The sequence below is a fragment of the Paralichthys olivaceus genome, chromosome 19 (assembly GCF_024713975.1).
Source record: "Paralichthys olivaceus isolate ysfri-2021 chromosome 19, ASM2471397v2, whole genome shotgun sequence".
In the NCBI taxonomy this organism is placed as follows: Eukaryota; Metazoa; Chordata; class Actinopteri; order Pleuronectiformes; family Paralichthyidae; genus Paralichthys; species Paralichthys olivaceus.
The window spans coordinates 7,584,773-7,602,100 of record NC_091111.1 but is presented as its reverse complement, the minus strand read 5'-3'; the positions used below and the strand labels follow the sequence as shown (position 1 = coordinate 7,602,100).

The following is a 17,328-nucleotide window of genomic DNA, read 5'->3' as shown; positions in this document are numbered from 1 at the left end:
TACAAAGCCCAGAGAGGTACATAAAGCAAAACCTTGCAGGGCAAAGACTATTGTCTAAGTGTTATATTGAATGTCTTGTCACTGTGGAAAGATGTATATCTTTCACTTAGTAAATATGGAAACAATTAGAATTAACATTTTCTCTCTCCAATATTTCTCAACGTCAGTACATTTATATGCACATATGGATGTGATGTCAATCTCTTTGGATGTGGATGTAAACATTTTGTGAATTATTTGATTCTATGTACTTTAAGTTTGTTAACAGTCTGAAATGATGTGTATTTATTTGTTTTGCAGATTGTCTGAGTGTTTCTACGTCGTCTTTTTAAATTACACAAACCAGCAAACATAACCAAGAATAGAAATGGGAACAATTACTGTAAAATAAATGCAGAAATGAGAGATTTTCCACCAGTAGACTAACTACATCTGACTGCAGTGGAGCTGTTACATGAAAAGGGCAGGTTGAGGAATAGTGGGCACACCACTTCATCGCAGGGTTAGACAGAAAAAACAGCTAGAGCATCTGAAGGTGACAAAGTATGAGAGGGTGAAATTTTCCATCAAGTCTACTTTTATCTCACACATGGCCTGAAACGCTGTGAATGTGAAGCGGTTTCCTCCTAAAACACCAAAAAAGCAAGTCAGGCTTGATTCATGTGACACACCTGCACGTGTAACATCACCAAGACATCCATTGCACGGAGGGGAGGGGGTCCTGACAGGAAACTGTAATATTGTTGATGACACCGTCCAAATATAGGCTCCCCTTACGTCAGCCGCAAATGTGTCATGCAAAACTGAGAGGGAAAAGTTGAGAACGTGACACGCTATGTATAGTCTAATTGCTCAGCTGGTATTATGTCCTAATGGGAATACTCTGAGGTGAGATTCAGTTGTGATTAGGTGGTCTTCTAACTTACAGGGCTGCTAATGCCTGTGATAACAATCACATACTGTATATACAGAAAGTATAATTATATTCTGCAGGTTTATTTTGAAAAATATTCAAAAGAATTATTGAGGTATTAATTGCTTCACTAAAGGCTTTGATACCGTAGTGTCTGTCTGTGCATGAGATCCCCCTGCAGATAGTGTGGAGACTGAAATCCTACATTTCATGCAGAAACCAGTCATTTTCATGCAAAGAGATAAAGAGATAAACTTCAAGGTTGATGGGGGAAATGACTAAACATTTTAGCAGAAATAAGGACGTACAGAAAGAGAGTGTTTGATGGTAGAGGGACACTGAAGAGGCACAGGGAAAATAAACAAAGAGAGAGATGTGAAGGTGCCACGAAGAGGACTTCTCTCTCTTCCTTTAGCTTCCCATGGCTAGAGAGATGAGAGATGAGGAGAGAGCGACAGGGAGATAAAACAGAACAGTGGTGGGCAGCGAGAGACGGATGGGTAAAACAGCTGTTTGTGACAGAGGCTGGCTAAAGAGGCTGGAGGACAGGGCTGTGAGTGCAGCGGGAGAGGGGGGGGGGATGCCTGCTTTTGACGTGGGGAACACAGACCAGACACAATATCAACAGAGGCTACAGAGAACTGCTGGCTGGGAGGGCTACACTTCACCCTCCTGGCATGACAAACAGTTTTTTTCACAAACAGAGTGAAACAAGGGTTTACAGTTGTCTGCAGGTCGCCATCATGAATCAGAGTGATTCAGAGAGGCCACACAATTAAGCAGCAGCTAATAGGAGCTAATCTCACCCAACATGCTGCTTCATAATAAAACAAATTAAGCCTGATAATAGTGGATTGACCCATTAGAAAATAAAAACACACAAACACTTTTTTAAAGCTTTAGAGTGTAGGGTATTTTCGGCGCCAAAACAAAAAGTGTGATCTTCGCTACATCACAATGCGACAGGAGGTGTAGCAGCCAGGCCAGGTCAGTACATCCAGTAATAGATATAAAAGGAACCAACTTCATCAAACCCAGCCCTTCGCCATCTGTGGTGTGCTAGCAAGGGACCAAAACAGACACACGGCCTGTCAGGGGGAATGAAAACACAGATGCACACTTCCTGTGGAGATTAAGAGCCAGGGACAGGCAGCGTGCCATCAACACAACCCACAGAGAGACGACTAGTGTAAATAGGCGGCACCGTGTCCAGATTACTGAATAATAATAAACCAAATCTCAAAGAAATCTTATACATTCCTAAATCAGATCCAAAAGTATTCAGATAGGACAAATCACACATCTAATTTGGACTAATTGGGTTGTGCTGTCCTATCTGATGTTAGCCTAGATCTTGCCACTCTCAACAGTATGCATTAGATAACATTTTCCTCAGTGGGATGTAATCTGTCCAATAGCAGCGCGGCACTGAGGTTTTGTAAGGCCATGCTGGCAGGGCCTCTGAGCTCCTGGACGTGCAAATGTTGCACGTGAGGAGCCGAGAGAAGCTGGAGGAGGAGAGCAAGGTCCGAGCCCCCTGTCCAACCCCTGACAATGAGATAATTACGATAGATAGGAGCCCCGAGAGGCGCTCCGTTCCCAGCCTTCTCGTCTAAAATGGCAGCTAGGGTAACACCCAGCGGTCCCACACCTCATAAACTAAAATTAGGCCAGCCAGTGGTGGAAGGGTTGACTGAGGACACATTCATGTGGACACAAGTGAACAACACTCACACACACACACAGTGGTACATTTGATGTGGCTGGCACAATGAGCGATGCTATCCAAATAATCCCCAACAAGGTATTAAGCAACTGGATTCAACATTTAAAACAACACATTTTGCAGCTCAGACTAAGCAAGTGAAACCACAAGAAACAGTGGAATAACAGGCTTTTAAAAAAAGATCTGTTTTCATGCCTTGTCTGATCTTACTGCACACATAGTCGCCACATCATTACCATCCCCACGTATTCATGAAAAATCTGACCCCATCTAACCCATGTTTTTGGATAATACTGCTCCAGAGATGAGGATCGCTGAGGCTTATAAAAGCACGACATCACTGCTTTACCTCACTCATTTTCAAATAAACCAGTTGTGAGTCATCTGAATTAAGACCTAAAGGTTAAAGAAGCAAGTGGTGACTAAACAGCAACAATACTATGGCGCTTTGCACCAGTGGAGCGGCTCAGTGGCTCTGTACAAGTGTGGAACTGTGTGAATGGGATCAGGGAGTTCATATAAAAAGACAAGGTTCCATGTTATACCTCTTTTAAACAAAAATTTGTGGGTATTGTTTTTTAAATACAAACCGCTAAAACAAAGGCCACTGACTCGAGTAGGAGTTTGCCTGTTATTTTTCCCCGCATTAACTCAGAAGCTTTCTCACCTGGCTTTTGATACTTGATAAATTGCTTTGACACGTTGTTAGCTAGATTAGAAAAACAAATATGTACACCAACGTTCATGGCTATTTACTCAACGTGCATCATAAGGTCACACAGGAAAAGGTGCGGCATCAGTGTCTACACCTACTGACTGCCCCAATTAGGAAATGAAGAAGAAATCAGTGCATTTGTGCTACACAATATAAACATGTGTTTACTGCAGAGATAATATGAAACAATAAGCTCATTCAGTATCATTATTGTGATCGCTTATTAAACTTAATATCATAAACAAATCAGACTTATGACTGTGACCAGTACAAAGCCAGACCACTACATATGCAACACTCAAGAGACACTTGTGAAGTAGGCCAAGGCTTCCTCTGAACCCTGCTTCATAAAAAAACAGGAACAAAACTGTCAACAAAACAGAGCTGAACTGAAAATATTCTACTCCAAGTATTTGAATTCAATGTGGACCATGATTTTCCTGCCGTCTTCTCCTTTTGTTGCCTCAAAAAACATTGTTCTTCACTCAGTGTCAGACTCAGTGTCAAACAGCTGGTTGGAGTTAGTGCAAAAGACAAATGTTATATCTACAAATGTTCATCTTGCAGCTTCACAATGGTTTCCTAAGCGCTCACTCAGACCATGTATGGCCTGACTAAAAACATCCTCCAGTTATGGTGTTTGTTTTACTTGTGTACAGGAGACGGCCAAAGACAACAAATGCAAGACGATGTATTCTCACACACGTTTTTCTTTTACTTGTAAATGGTTGTATTTACATAGCGCTTTTCTAGTCTTCAAACTCAAAGCGCTTTACACTACAGTTTGCCCTTCACCCATTGAAACACACATTCATACAGTGCATCTATTAGCAGAACTCTTTTTGTTCTATGGGGCAATTTGGGGTTCAGCATCTTGCCCAAGGACATGCAGATGGGAAGACTGGGAATCGAACTTCTGACCTTCTGGTCGCTCTACCCCTCAGCCACACAGCTGAACTCCCTCTCTCTGCTAAATGATCATGCATTGCTACACTACACAGCTCCTGGGCGTCTATGCTTCAATCAGAGATGAAACAGAATTAAGTTCTCATCTTTGAAAACAAGCCTATTTCCCAAACTTTTATTCTTGAAAGTGTTTCACAAAGGGGCATCTTCAGCAACCCATAATTCCAGAGTGTATAGGTTAGCATCCCTGCTGCTTAGTACATGAAAACATTAACTCATCAGCTTCACTTCCCTCAGGACCCTGCTGGGAACACAAGCCCATTAGTATAGTTGGTTTAAATCTTTAAAGTCCATTTTATGCAGATATATTCCACACACTGTCTGTGGTTGCCAAACATTAAAAGGAGAAAAATGGTAGTTTAACTGTATTCACTCACCTGACCATACTGAGAAAAGACAAACTTTACAAACAGCATTGACATATTGTTTCCTCCTCACTGATCTCCTGTGTTAAAATCAGGAAAGTCCTCCAGTGTAGTTTCCCAAATCTGCATTTCCTGAGCGAGCTAAGGGACAGTGTGTTTCTGGTAACAATATGCTGCGGCCACCTGCTGTTTCCATGACATTACTGAGCAGGTGACGCCAGGTGAACCATATCATGTCTAATCGTAATCAGAATGTACTTCAGAGGGAGGATGTGTGGATGAGAAGAAACAATATGTAAAGGCCCAGTGTGTGTATATGTTCATGCTTTCATGCTGAATGTGGGTGGATCTTTGTTATTTAAAAGAAGGTGAACGTTGTTTCAACCTATATGTCAAACAAGAGCTGTGTGTACATAGCAACACACATCTGAGAGAGGAGCCAGTCGACTACATCAAACGGATACAGCCTGTGTACACGATCACTCATTAAAGCTGCTGTTTCCACTTTAACTTTAAGAGGATGTCAAATAAAGCGGGTGAAAAAATGCAGTGTTTATTATCAAAGCCTTGATGAAACCAAGGCAAGGAGCAAACCCTGACAAATGTAACAGAAACATCATGAAGCTGAAGAAAACCCTCCCACTGCCTCACAGCAAGCTGCAGCAGTGATCAGTGGCATTTTACTTCAGCCTCACCAGCTGGAACATACCACCTAATCTGGTCAGTGCAGGCCGAGCAAACAACACACAAAAACCCCCAAAAAACACTAAAACTTTCGTCAGTTACTGAATAGAGAGTATACTTTCCTGTAAAATCACTCAGGAAGACACGTAAATGCACCGATTTAAAAAAAACATTTATTTATTTCTGTTTCACATCACCAACCCGCCCACAACCCGCCCATGACCATTCACTGCTCAGGGGACCTGATCATGTACACACGTAATTCTCCCCATGTCATGTGGACAGTTAATAAAGGTGAAAACACCTCTTTTTTTTTTTTTTTAAACATCCAGGCACCACATACCCAGATCCAGGTTCACTACACACTGCACAGATCACAGTTGCACTAACACATCATAACAATGTAGAAGAAGACGCAAAACTAGATAACATAAGCACATCTTCATTCTGCTTCCACTGCTGAAATGAATTAGTTATCACACACGCATGCATGCACGTGCGCACACACATACACTGTTAATGCTGGGAAACAGGTGAAAAGGAGGGAGGCAAAAATATATACACCCACACACATCCTGTTTGTATTTTGACTTGCTTTGGCTTTTACAGGAACTTTGAGAGCATGGGGAGAATTAGGTTTATGTACATACACTAAGTTTATACTCTGCAAACACAAGTAATGTACATTATAATCTTCAACTAACCTTCAACGCCCAAGTCAAACATTCTGTCACACTCTTGTCTGGCATGACAGTGGCATGATGTCATGATGTCTCTCACCTGGACAGTTTTTTTGCAGAAGTACATACAGTGACTTGTCACACTAGTGTCTGGCCTCTAATCTGAACTATAAATATGACAAAGTGTCATCATGTCCTCTTTTCTGTTTGTCTAAGATATTTACCTTGTCTTGCGGCTACGAGCGTGCGAAAGTGAAATAAAACAATAGTCAAATCTTCCTACTTTAAGTAGATCATGCAGCTGACAACATATTTTTCACACAACACCCTTGCATGCGTGTTTGTCTGTTGGAGGGCAGAGAAGGACAAAGAGGAATGTTTCCTGTGCAGAGCCTCTACACTGCTTCTTAATGTGCCTTTTCTTCAACAATACCATCAATCCTCCTCTGCCACTATTAGGGTCAGAGCAGCCCTTGAGGCTGAAGCCATCTTAGGACACACACATCTACCGACTCACCTACTCTGACTCTCTGCAAAAACAAATCCACCGGGGCTGAGAACAATTTCCGTCATGTTTAAGAACTGAATTGTGAAAAGCCTGCCAAAGCTGTGAACCTTTAAAGGTAGTAAACTCTAAAACAGAAGTCTGTCATCTTCCCGGTGAAAAGAATGACTTTAACTAATGTTCTCAATTAGTCATTAGGTTTAAAAATACATATTCAGAGATAAACATTATGAGCATTTCAATTCTGTTCTTATCATCAGTTTCAGATTATGTGATTGGATATATTTTTTGATTTTACCAGTCTTAGTGAATTATTATTATAAACAATTATCTATCTTTGCAAACCCACATTTCTAAACAAATCATACAGAGTTTTTAATACAACAACGGCTTCTCATGCATTGTAGTTTTTTATTACCTCTGCCAACCAAGGAGGTTATGTCTTCATTGCATTTCAGTTTGTCTGATTTTGTTTGTCTGATTTCCATGTTTTGTGGAGGGATGGGGCATGACCCAAGGAAGAACCCAATAAATATTGGAGCAGATCTTTCTTTTTCACCGTCTTTACTGTGGCGAGATAGAGCGTTAGCCTTGGTGATAGGCATCTGCTCTCCTAACGCCCTTCTGGTTGTACGTGTATTCTGTCCACTTCTCTTTAATGCATCATATTCCTCTGGAGATCACATTCATTTCGCAAAAAATAACAGAGATCATTTCCCACGCATGGCTTCTTTCAGCAAGCTTCAGTCAACACAAACAAGTTGTTTACTTAAATTCAGAAAGCAGAAACGCTATCATTGCAAGGGTTAGAGGTCAATGTTGAAAACATGTGCTGGCAAAGGCTCACATGAAGTCAGAAAGACAAGGTTTGGAGAAAGCATGGGGGTGAAGACAAGAGGAAGTGAAACTTACAGTACATAAATCTATGCCCAACCAGTGAAGCCAAATGTCTGAGTGGCTATTTCACAGCAGCCTGGTTTGTGCACATTACTTCATAAGATTAACTACAGCGCAAACCACCAAAGTCACTTTCCACTGAGATATGAACACCTTGCACTGCCTCTTCTCACTACACCTTTTCTAATGCATGACACATAAATACTATAGACAAGGCCCAACTAAAGATCTGAAAATTACCTAAATATACTGATGCTGTAACTGCATTAGTCTCTGCTCAGAGACCTTGACTCAAAAGGTGGCCATTTCCATTGTCCTTACAGCATAAAACTAAATAACAGAACACATAAATGACTCTTTTCTTGCAAGAGTTACAGCTGTAGATTCTCCCAAACAGATATGCAAACCTCAGTGCACATCTCTTCAAAATGAGAAATCCTCAGAACGTATCGTACAAGCGGTTTATGGAAGTCGAGTAGAGGACGGTTGTTGTACTGAGCTCTGAGCTCCTCATTGCTTTGCAGCTCAATAATGTTGTGTTGCAGTTTGTCATGCACATCATCTGGTTCCACATTAAGAGGCTTAACAAATATGTTTACTCTTCATTTTCTCTCATCAGACGCCTGCAGGAGTTTTTCAACTCAGCAGCACATTCAAATGTCATTGCAGGTTTTTGTTCTCCCACAGAAGGAATATGCAGTTCTACTGCTTTCCAGTTAGACTTGCCACAGCAAACATAGTTTGCTAAGAGATAAAACTGGGTGGTAATCTTCTGCACAAACTGTCTTTGTTATATATGTTGTTTCATCTCAGAAAGAGAAAGACTAGACATTTCTTGCAGAGTCTTAGAGGGTTTTTTCAACATCTGCTCTGTAGCAGTTCTTCAGGACAGACTGACACTATGAAACAGCTTTACTCTGACAGGATGCAGCAACTCCACAGCAGCAACAAGGCAACAAGGATCCTTCACAAATAGCTATCAGCTCTCTCTCACATCATTCAAGAGCATTTTTCCTTGCAACTCATCTAGTTTAGCCGCATAATCTGAGTTGTAATGATGCTCAAGATTGGCCTTTTGAATCATTGTGGCCACATCCCTGAGAAATTAGAACACTGGCTTGTCTTGACCTTAACAAAAGAAATCATGTCTGTTTCAGAAGTAAAATATTCTGCATTTAATTTTCCTTTCTTGAGAGCTGCATAAAGGAACATAACTATGTGTGTTGTGTTCATCCTGACCAGGACCCAGACAGAGGTAAGGTACCCACCTTAAGACACGCAAGTCTACTAATGTGTTACTTTGTTTTAAAGGGAAATTGCGATAGTGTCTGAGTTACTTTTGTGTATTTGTGAATTGCCTCACAGGCCATATGCAAGCCCTAGGCTGAGTGTTCACCTCCACTGCAGGTGTGTATAATGTGTAATGTTGTTTATGTGCACATAAATAACACACACCTGCAGGGATCCTGCACTGAGAACGATCAGCAGGGGGTAGGATAGGGTGTGAGCAGTGGGGAGGAATTGAGGAGAAATCCAGAGCCTAGACGGATCCTACTCCTCGAGACAGCACATAACATTTCGAGGTTTGTACATATTTATTTAACACTTTAGTTGTCATGTTTTACTGCACTATCAGGCACAACAACAGAGGTTGGGCAAAATAACATCACACCTCTCAACAGCCCTTTTAAATGTGAGCTAAAATATGTCTACGTGTAATAGGACATAGTTTGTGTTATTGCATTCGAATATCGTAAGTGCTACGGTCATGAAATATAATTGCTCCTCTGCACATAAAATGGGAACAAAATAACTTTTATCAGTACAACAAAAATTACTAAAAATGCGAGAAAATCAACACATTTCTAAAATGGCTGAAATGAAAATGGAATAAAATTTTTATAATGTAGGTATTTATTTAAGTGCTTTTTTTTTACTGCAAAATATTGTCAACAAAAAGACTACATAAAATTGTGTTCATGATATTGTGCTGTCTCCAGTTTCCACACTATGAGGATAAAAACACAATCCTCTGCTAAACTTGTTTATTTAAACAGTGGATGCTATGACCTCCGGCAAGACAACTTTCAACCAGGATACACAGAAAAAAAACAGGATCACACACATATACACTAGATCCTGGAAGCAGACTTGAACAGGTTGCCACTGTTCACTCAAGGACGTCCACTCAAGATCACAACATTCTGGCGGTGGCAGGATTTCTTAATTGCATTACCATTGATTATATCAAACTCAGCCCTATTAAAGACAATCCAGTTAGCAGAAGGGTTTCTGTTTGCCCATTGATTGCTGCACATATCACTCGTACCATGAGACACAAAGCAAGATCATAAATATGTTACTGTTGACACTGCATTTAAGGTAGTTCAATAAGAGTCCTTAGCTAGGAAAGTAGATATTTTTTTAACAGCATGAAAACCTCTGATCTCTGAGCAAACAGCACATATGGCAGCGAAATCAATGTTGCTATGGCCTGCACCTGTTTTGACTTTTCATTGAGTCCCTTCACAGAGGGAAGGTGCAGAGGATGTGGAGTGATCGCTGAGTAAACGTGTTCAACAAGGATGGAGATCCTGTGTACGTGCGTGTGTGTGACCTCTGTGATTCACACCTGTCTTTGGCTAACTGAAGCTTAATACAGCATACAAACGTGTGGGCTACATGTTACAACACACAATCTGGCATGCAGAGCTCCGAACAGTTTGAGGGGTAAGAGCTGCAGGGCTAAAGGAAGAGAGAGAGTAGAGGTGTGAAAGGAAAAGCTAAATGAGCACTGAAACTCTCTCAAACTCTCTTTTTACTTGTCGAGTGACAAGGTTTGTAAATCTGTATGTGTGTGTGGATACATATGTCTGTTTGTGATATTTGTCTATGTTCATGTCTGTTTCTAAGTTTGTATCAGCAAACGAATGAATATGTACATGACAGCTCCTCGGAAGTGAAGCCAAATTATCTTTATTGCTCCCTCGGTCTGTGTTCTGCCACCTCCTTGTTAGCGAACAGGACATGGGACAAACTAAAAAGTCAAAGTACATGTTTCATACATTTTCACAAAGAGAGTTTCTGTCATTTTCTGTAGATTCATCTCACTGATGTAATGTTGATGGAAAATGTTCTCTCTGTGTGCAGAATTGTTGGGAACCGACATTAAAGGGGTAGTTCACCAAAAAATGTCATGACACTTCTGGAGTTTCAGGGGTAAACTTTTTTGCATCAGAATCCAATACAATTGAAGTCAATGGTGTAATGAAACAAAAGAAATAACATAATGCCTAAAATTCAAAACTTTAAACATGGTGTAAATGACGCCGTTTCGAATTGAATATGAATGTCGGGGCTAACGGACACTTGGATGACACCACAGGAGCAGTATGGATGCATGTTGTGTTTTTTCTATTTTATTACGTCTGAACAAAAGCTCACCAATGACTTTAATTGTATTCGATTCTGCTGCAAGAAACTTCAACCCTGAGACTCCTAAAGTGCTTTGTGTACTCAAACACTTTACCCACCCCTCCATCGGCATAGTGGTAAGTAGATGAGTGAATTTTAATTTTTTCTCCTTGCTATGAAAAAAACAGTCAGTTGGCTAATATATGCTTTTCTTGGGCTGTACGTACAAAACTGGTGTAATCACTATTTGTTTCTCTGGGATGAGGAAGTATTATGCTGTTGGATGGAAAAATGTCTTTTTCCAAGCCAAATGACCTTCTTCTAACCTCTTCCTTGCCTTTTATAGTTGAGGATCACCCTGCTCACTCATGCTCCTTGGTCCCGGGTTATGTAATTGACTTTAGCCTGGGATGGAAACTGGCCGTCTTTCAGTCACACACATCGACTGCAGTACCCAACTGTGGTCGGCCATCTGGATTCAAACAAGCACTTGCCACACACACACAAATATCATTCACAAGATGCACGAGTGTCAGTATGAATAAGACTTTCACACATTCAACTACAGCGGCAGGATCTCCCACACCATTAAACACAAGATGTTTGTCGGGTCAGCTGCCGAAAGCAGATGAAGATGTAAATTAGTTCATAAAACTCACAGCCATACTGGGACACACACATACTCAAAGAGTTATATAAGAGCTATATATAGTCCTCCACGTCCACCCTCTGCCAAACTGAGTTACACAAAGAATTTAGCACATGGCCGGATGGAAAGAGCATCCACCTAATAAATGAGTGTGTATCAGAGAAAGTCTGTTGACCCAAGGGCCAATGACTACCCTCAATGACTCACCGAGGGAATACTGAGGCCCCTTCAAGGGAACCAGATCATAGGAGGGAGGGGTAAGGGCTGTCCCCGGGTTATCAGCAATCTTGATCAGAGGTATTTAGAGCACCACATGTTTTACAGTATGTGTCTGCATGTGTGTACTTGCACTTCTAAATTTATGAGAGCCAATTTGAGTGACCTTATGGAATGAGGTAATTTTGGTCCTCGCAACTTCAAATGAAAGTTGGTTTTAAGGTTCTGATTAAATTAAGTGTTAGGTTAGGGGACAATAGTAGAGACTAGGGAATGCATCACAAAGAAGAATTAGAAGTATGTGTGCCTGCGTGCCTGTGTTTATGTGTCTGTTTAAATAGGCACTTAGTCAGGGAGTTCCCTCAATGTAATAGAGGGGCCCGGCTTAGCACACTTTGCCCACTAACCCTCAGACTGTGTCGCAGCTCTTAGGTGAAACCCCCCATGAAATGTCTAAACAGAGAATGTATAACAGTTACAAGGATTTTAAGCAAGTTAATGAAGGCAGACAAACTACAAGACAGCGAAACAACACAGGATCAAGACTCAAGGCAGCGTACAAAATGCATCAGTAACGCTTTCAAATTGTTTGGGGAATCCTTTTTGTTAGCAAAAATGCATCACAACCATTCTCGCCTCATTGCGCTGGTTTTAGAATGGATTTTAAAAATGTTATTACTTTAAATCACTGGCCTTGCACCACTTTTGGAGACAGACCTTCTCACCCCTTATAGCCTTGCAATCTTTGTCCTGCTAACCATGAGCTGTTATTCTCTGTACAGATCACTGATCAGACAAGCTACCTTAGTACTCTCTTTACAATTTTATCAATTGTCTCTTGCATTAACTTGCATGTGTTTTCTGTTTTTATGTCTGTGAGGTACTTTATAAACCTGTTTTTCTAAAAGTGCTTTATAAGTTAAGTTAATTATTATTACAATTATCTGAAAATATAACTAAAATTCCTCCATCTTTGCTCAGTGATAATTATGTGTAGTCGACAACACCAGCTGGAATACGGAAAAGACATTTTTTCAAGGGTTCATGTATCTGTGTCTGGTGAACAATAGAAAGCTCACCGTGCAACACTGGTATTAGAAAGACTTTGAAGCATAAGGAATTCATTTTAAAAAGTGTGGTTGGACACAGCAAGAGTCTGGAATATTAGAAAAATAGTGCAGATAAGAGATGAGGACATGAAGGTAGAGTGGGCCTGTGTGGAGCCTGTGTAGACTGCAGCACAAATTTATGTTCCTCCAAACTGATGAGGACAAAGATAAATCTCCATCCCCTCTGAAGTAGACTCAACTAGCTTTTCTATTTTTGGTCAAAGCACTATTTGAAATGTTTTTGGCTGAACACAAGCTTTAGGTTCATCTTTTTGGTTCGACTTTTTCACAGGCAGCAAGTTGACATTTTCTCCAAACACTGCATGATTCTCTGCTGTTGTAGGCCGTAACAGTCATGCTGTTAACTCTTCATATTGAAAAAGCACCTCTGCCTGTCCATTTAAAATATGCCGAGAGTCATGCAAGGACGCAGACAGAATCTAACAAGGCTTAGTCTAATCTTGGCGTAAATTAATTGATGACAGTAGGTGCAGGGCGGTTTATACAAGCAAGTTAACCTGGAGATGAAAGTTAGGCAACTGGTGTTTGCAGAGGTGCTTTGATGCCTTCAACAACAATTATCCCTAAATTACTTTGTTGCATCACAGACTCCGTGCTGCTCTGCGCTGTGTGAATGACGGTCTCATTTAGACCAGATTAGGGGGTCATAGGTTTGGTTCGCCCAGCTACACATGCCCCGTGGAGGGATCTTCTGGGGCAGGTTTGCCCAAACATGGTCATGGATAATAACATAGTCTAGTTGACCTCTGCTTGGGAAGCTGCTGAATTCTGGCTACTGCAACACAGCATATGGAACTTGGGACAATGCCTTAGAGGATTCAAGTGTCCTCAATTAACAGAACTCAAAAGAGGAAACCCAATTTGCGGAGTGGGCTCTTACATCTGAAATGAAAGCCAAAGATTCACCCTCTCTCCATTCTGCAGTCCAGTTCTGAGGAGGAACCAGAGAAATGAGGGATAACCCAGCATATGAAATTAGTAATAAAGACAAGCTTGAGAATTTGAGAACCAGTCAGGGGAGGGCAAGAGGAGGGCAGGGGGAGGGAGTAGGGATTACTCAAAAAATATGGTATTTCTCCCATTGCCCAAATAAGTACCTATTAAAAGAGAATCTGTGCCCTGCTGAGCTACCGATAAGGCAGCCAGGAGAAAGTAGCTGTGGAAATAGAACATGACCATATAGAGAGGGGAGCTGTGGAGAGAGGGAGCAGGGAGGGGGCAGAGGTTAAATGGTTCCCCAGAATCCATGCTTTCCGCTGGCATAAACCCAGTGAGTCCCTGCTGACTGACAGCCTGAGGGCCTCCTGTGAGCATGGATGAGCATAGGCAGCTGAGCGATTGCACAACAAATCAAAGCTTTAAATTGGTTCCACATCCAAGTGGATTGTTTACCACTGTTTGAAAAGACTGATGATGAGAAGCCAGAGATTTTTCATCTGGCTCTTCTAAATTCAGCCCAGAAGGCGGTGAGTTTTAAACTACTAGACTGACAGAGAAAGTGGGAAGACGGACACAGAAAGAGACAAACCTGTCTTGACAAACAAACACCCCACAGATGTTGCTCCTCTCTGACACCACTGGTCTCCATAGCAACCCTCCGGCCAGTAATAGCCTCAAGCTCGCCTGGCTGCAGTGGCGTCATGCAGACGCACGCACACAAACACCATACACATACAAACACTCACATTTTAGCCACTGAATGGGATCCCAGTGTGTATTTATAGAGACAGAGAGACTCACTAGCCCACCCAGACCAACTGCCCCCTCAGGCCTTACCAGAGCACACACACATCTCTAGAGGGAGACCAACTACCCCCATCATTAAAAGCCCTGGCCACACACACACACACAGATCCACTAGGCTCCTTGATTCTAGTAAACAAGCCCTGTAATTGGCGATAACAGATAGCTGGGAATTATACATTAGAGCTGGTTTGTGTTGCTGCTTTTTCCCCAAACATGCAAAAAGCACTGGTTAAATATTAATACATGCAGCCATTTAAGCAAGGAGAAAATGACCTTTTCTCTAAAATGTTCTAGAGCATTACAACTGTTGAATTCTGCACACTTATTCAGCATTTAAAATGGCACCAGGACACACCCAGTTAAAGAAGCTTTATGTGAAAACTGTGGATCATTTTCCACAAAGGTCAACGGATAATAATTCTCAATCATTTTCTCAAGAAAAATCAAATCAAACATCAAATCAATCTTTCCCTGATAAAAAATTTAAGTTTTAGTTTAAATGAGGATTTTGACATGTTATTACTTTAGCTTGAGGCCCTCTGTACCTGGGATTTGTCCTAAATAATAGAGCTATATCATAATCTAACCTGAATATCATTGGACATGCAACAAGTGTGAGGCCTCAGTAAGGCCAGGTGGCATTTCAGAGAGATGACTACCGATGTTTCTTGTTTGGCAGTATTACCAGGTGTGTCTGAAAATGGTCATTTGTAACATAATTTGATCTGTCAAGCTGCTCTGTTATCATTTAGGTATACAGTCTTATCCAGAAGAGAGAGAGGTAGAGGAAAAGAAAAGTGAAATGTCACCCAGGGAGGAGACATCTTTTGCACGTTGCTTAACTTGACCTTTGTGTTGTTTTAGTCAATGAGCTATGCATAAATAACTCTTGATTTTTGACATTGCAGATTTGTCAGGTATTGTCTGTTGGATTTTTTTCCTGCACTGTCTAGATCTGTTCAAATTGGAAAAAACCTAAAACTCATTACCCTCCTCTGATATAATGTAATGTATGCCTGCATCACATCACATTACATGAACGGGGATAGCTGCTCGGTTTTATTAAGGTGACAGCAATTTGCAGTATGAGCCAGGCAGTGACCTAATGATTACATAAACTACTGAAAAAGACTGCGAGCATCTGAGTTGTAGTGTACATATGTGGGAGGTGAATCTGAGCGTTACTTACCTGGTGACAGACAGAAGAACAGATAGCTGAAGGGAGGGGAAATACTGGAGGACAGCAGCACTGGACCACTCTGAAAGAAAAAATAAATAAATAAGTTGAGTGCAATTTGCAGATATCCAATAGCTGCTAACTTCGTTATCTAGCATCATCCTGTACACTTACAGAACTATTACAAATGTTTGCTGACACACAAGCACGTCTCTACATGCAGTGTGTAATCACACGCACTCGCCTCATCCTTTTTGGTTTGGGCAGATTTTTAATAATTTCTCTGGCTTCTTCTATACAAACCTTTAATAGGAAGCTGCTTCCCTTAATAAAGGCTGCCTTCATCAGAGAGAGAGCTGTGGGAATGAGCAGGCAAATAAGACAAACACCTCTGCTTCTCTCTCTCTGCTGTAGATTTTTAGAGCTAGGTATGCCGATGAGGATAAGAGAGTTTGCTAAAAGCACAGTGTAAATGTAAAGTATAGATTGGGTCAAAGGGACAGAGGGAGAGACAGGAACAAAATGGGATAATCCTCCTCTTGGCAAGAGACCTTATATTCTTTTATCCACAGATCCACACCAAAGACAAATTCCTGAACATTTCCTGTTAGATGACTGTTCTGCTTGTGTCTCCCCGCACCTCATCGTCACAGCTTCGTCTTGCTTTGCCGAGCGCAGAACAGGAACTGCAGCGGTAATGGTTTCTTTATACAATCACTCTGGAAGATAAACTTTGCCAGATAAGCGTGGACGGCCCAGGATACATTTCAACAACCAAGTGAGGAACCTGGAGATTTTATTTAGATGTGGGATTATCCGAGCTTATTAATGTTGATTTTTGTAAACCCAATAAAAAGATTTATCCGGTGACTGGCTCTTTTGTTCCATTCTGCAGAGGACTTATCATACAGTACATCCTTACACATTTTACAGAGAAGGGAACAACATGGATGTATTAAATGTTTAACATGAACTACTCTACATTACTTTAATTCAGACACCCCATGACCCCGGGTTACACCACTGATGACGTGTTCAGGAGCATCGAAGAGACATATTTTATGAAAATAATTGCTTTTTGTTTATGTAATGACTGAAAATATATTGTCATTCCAATAGGATTGCAAGGCATTTTGGACATATGCAACAAACACATCCATCCAACTGCACAACAATCCATGCAAAAAATATCATCCTGTAAAAATCTGTCACTGTTACCTCCATTGTTTTCACACAACTTATCTGCCTATTACTTCCCGTACAACCACTTCCTGAATAAATTGTCTTTCCTGGAGGGGGAACCATCTTTGGCAACGCTCGACTCTCTGAATCTCATATCTCAATATCCATAAAATGGTAGATTATAAAACACAATTAGCCACAAGGTTTCACCACATTAAATATAAAAATTGCATTACTGAGGTTAAGCGCTGAAAGGAACCCTGACAGCGTTATGCAATACAAAGGTGAGACCTCTGATTGCTAATCTGGCTATGCATAATATGATAATGAGCAGGATTATGAATGACATGACGCTAAAGGGTT

The 17,328-nt window shown here is 41.1% G+C and overlaps 1 protein-coding gene across 5 annotated transcripts in view; it reads right to left on the bottom strand.

Annotated features, from left to right (window-relative positions):
* LOC109632378 (1-phosphatidylinositol 4,5-bisphosphate phosphodiesterase beta-4) overlaps positions 1 to 17,328 on the bottom strand; it is a 65,600-nt gene that overhangs the window by 33,925 nt on the left and 14,347 nt on the right. For all 5 annotated transcript variants that reach the window (XM_020091609.2, XM_020091606.2, XM_020091607.2 and 2 more), the window contains exon 3: positions 15,796 to 15,865. The gene's annotated coding sequence lies outside the window, so the exon portion shown is untranslated. The remainder of the gene's footprint in view (positions 1 to 15,795; positions 15,866 to 17,328) is intronic.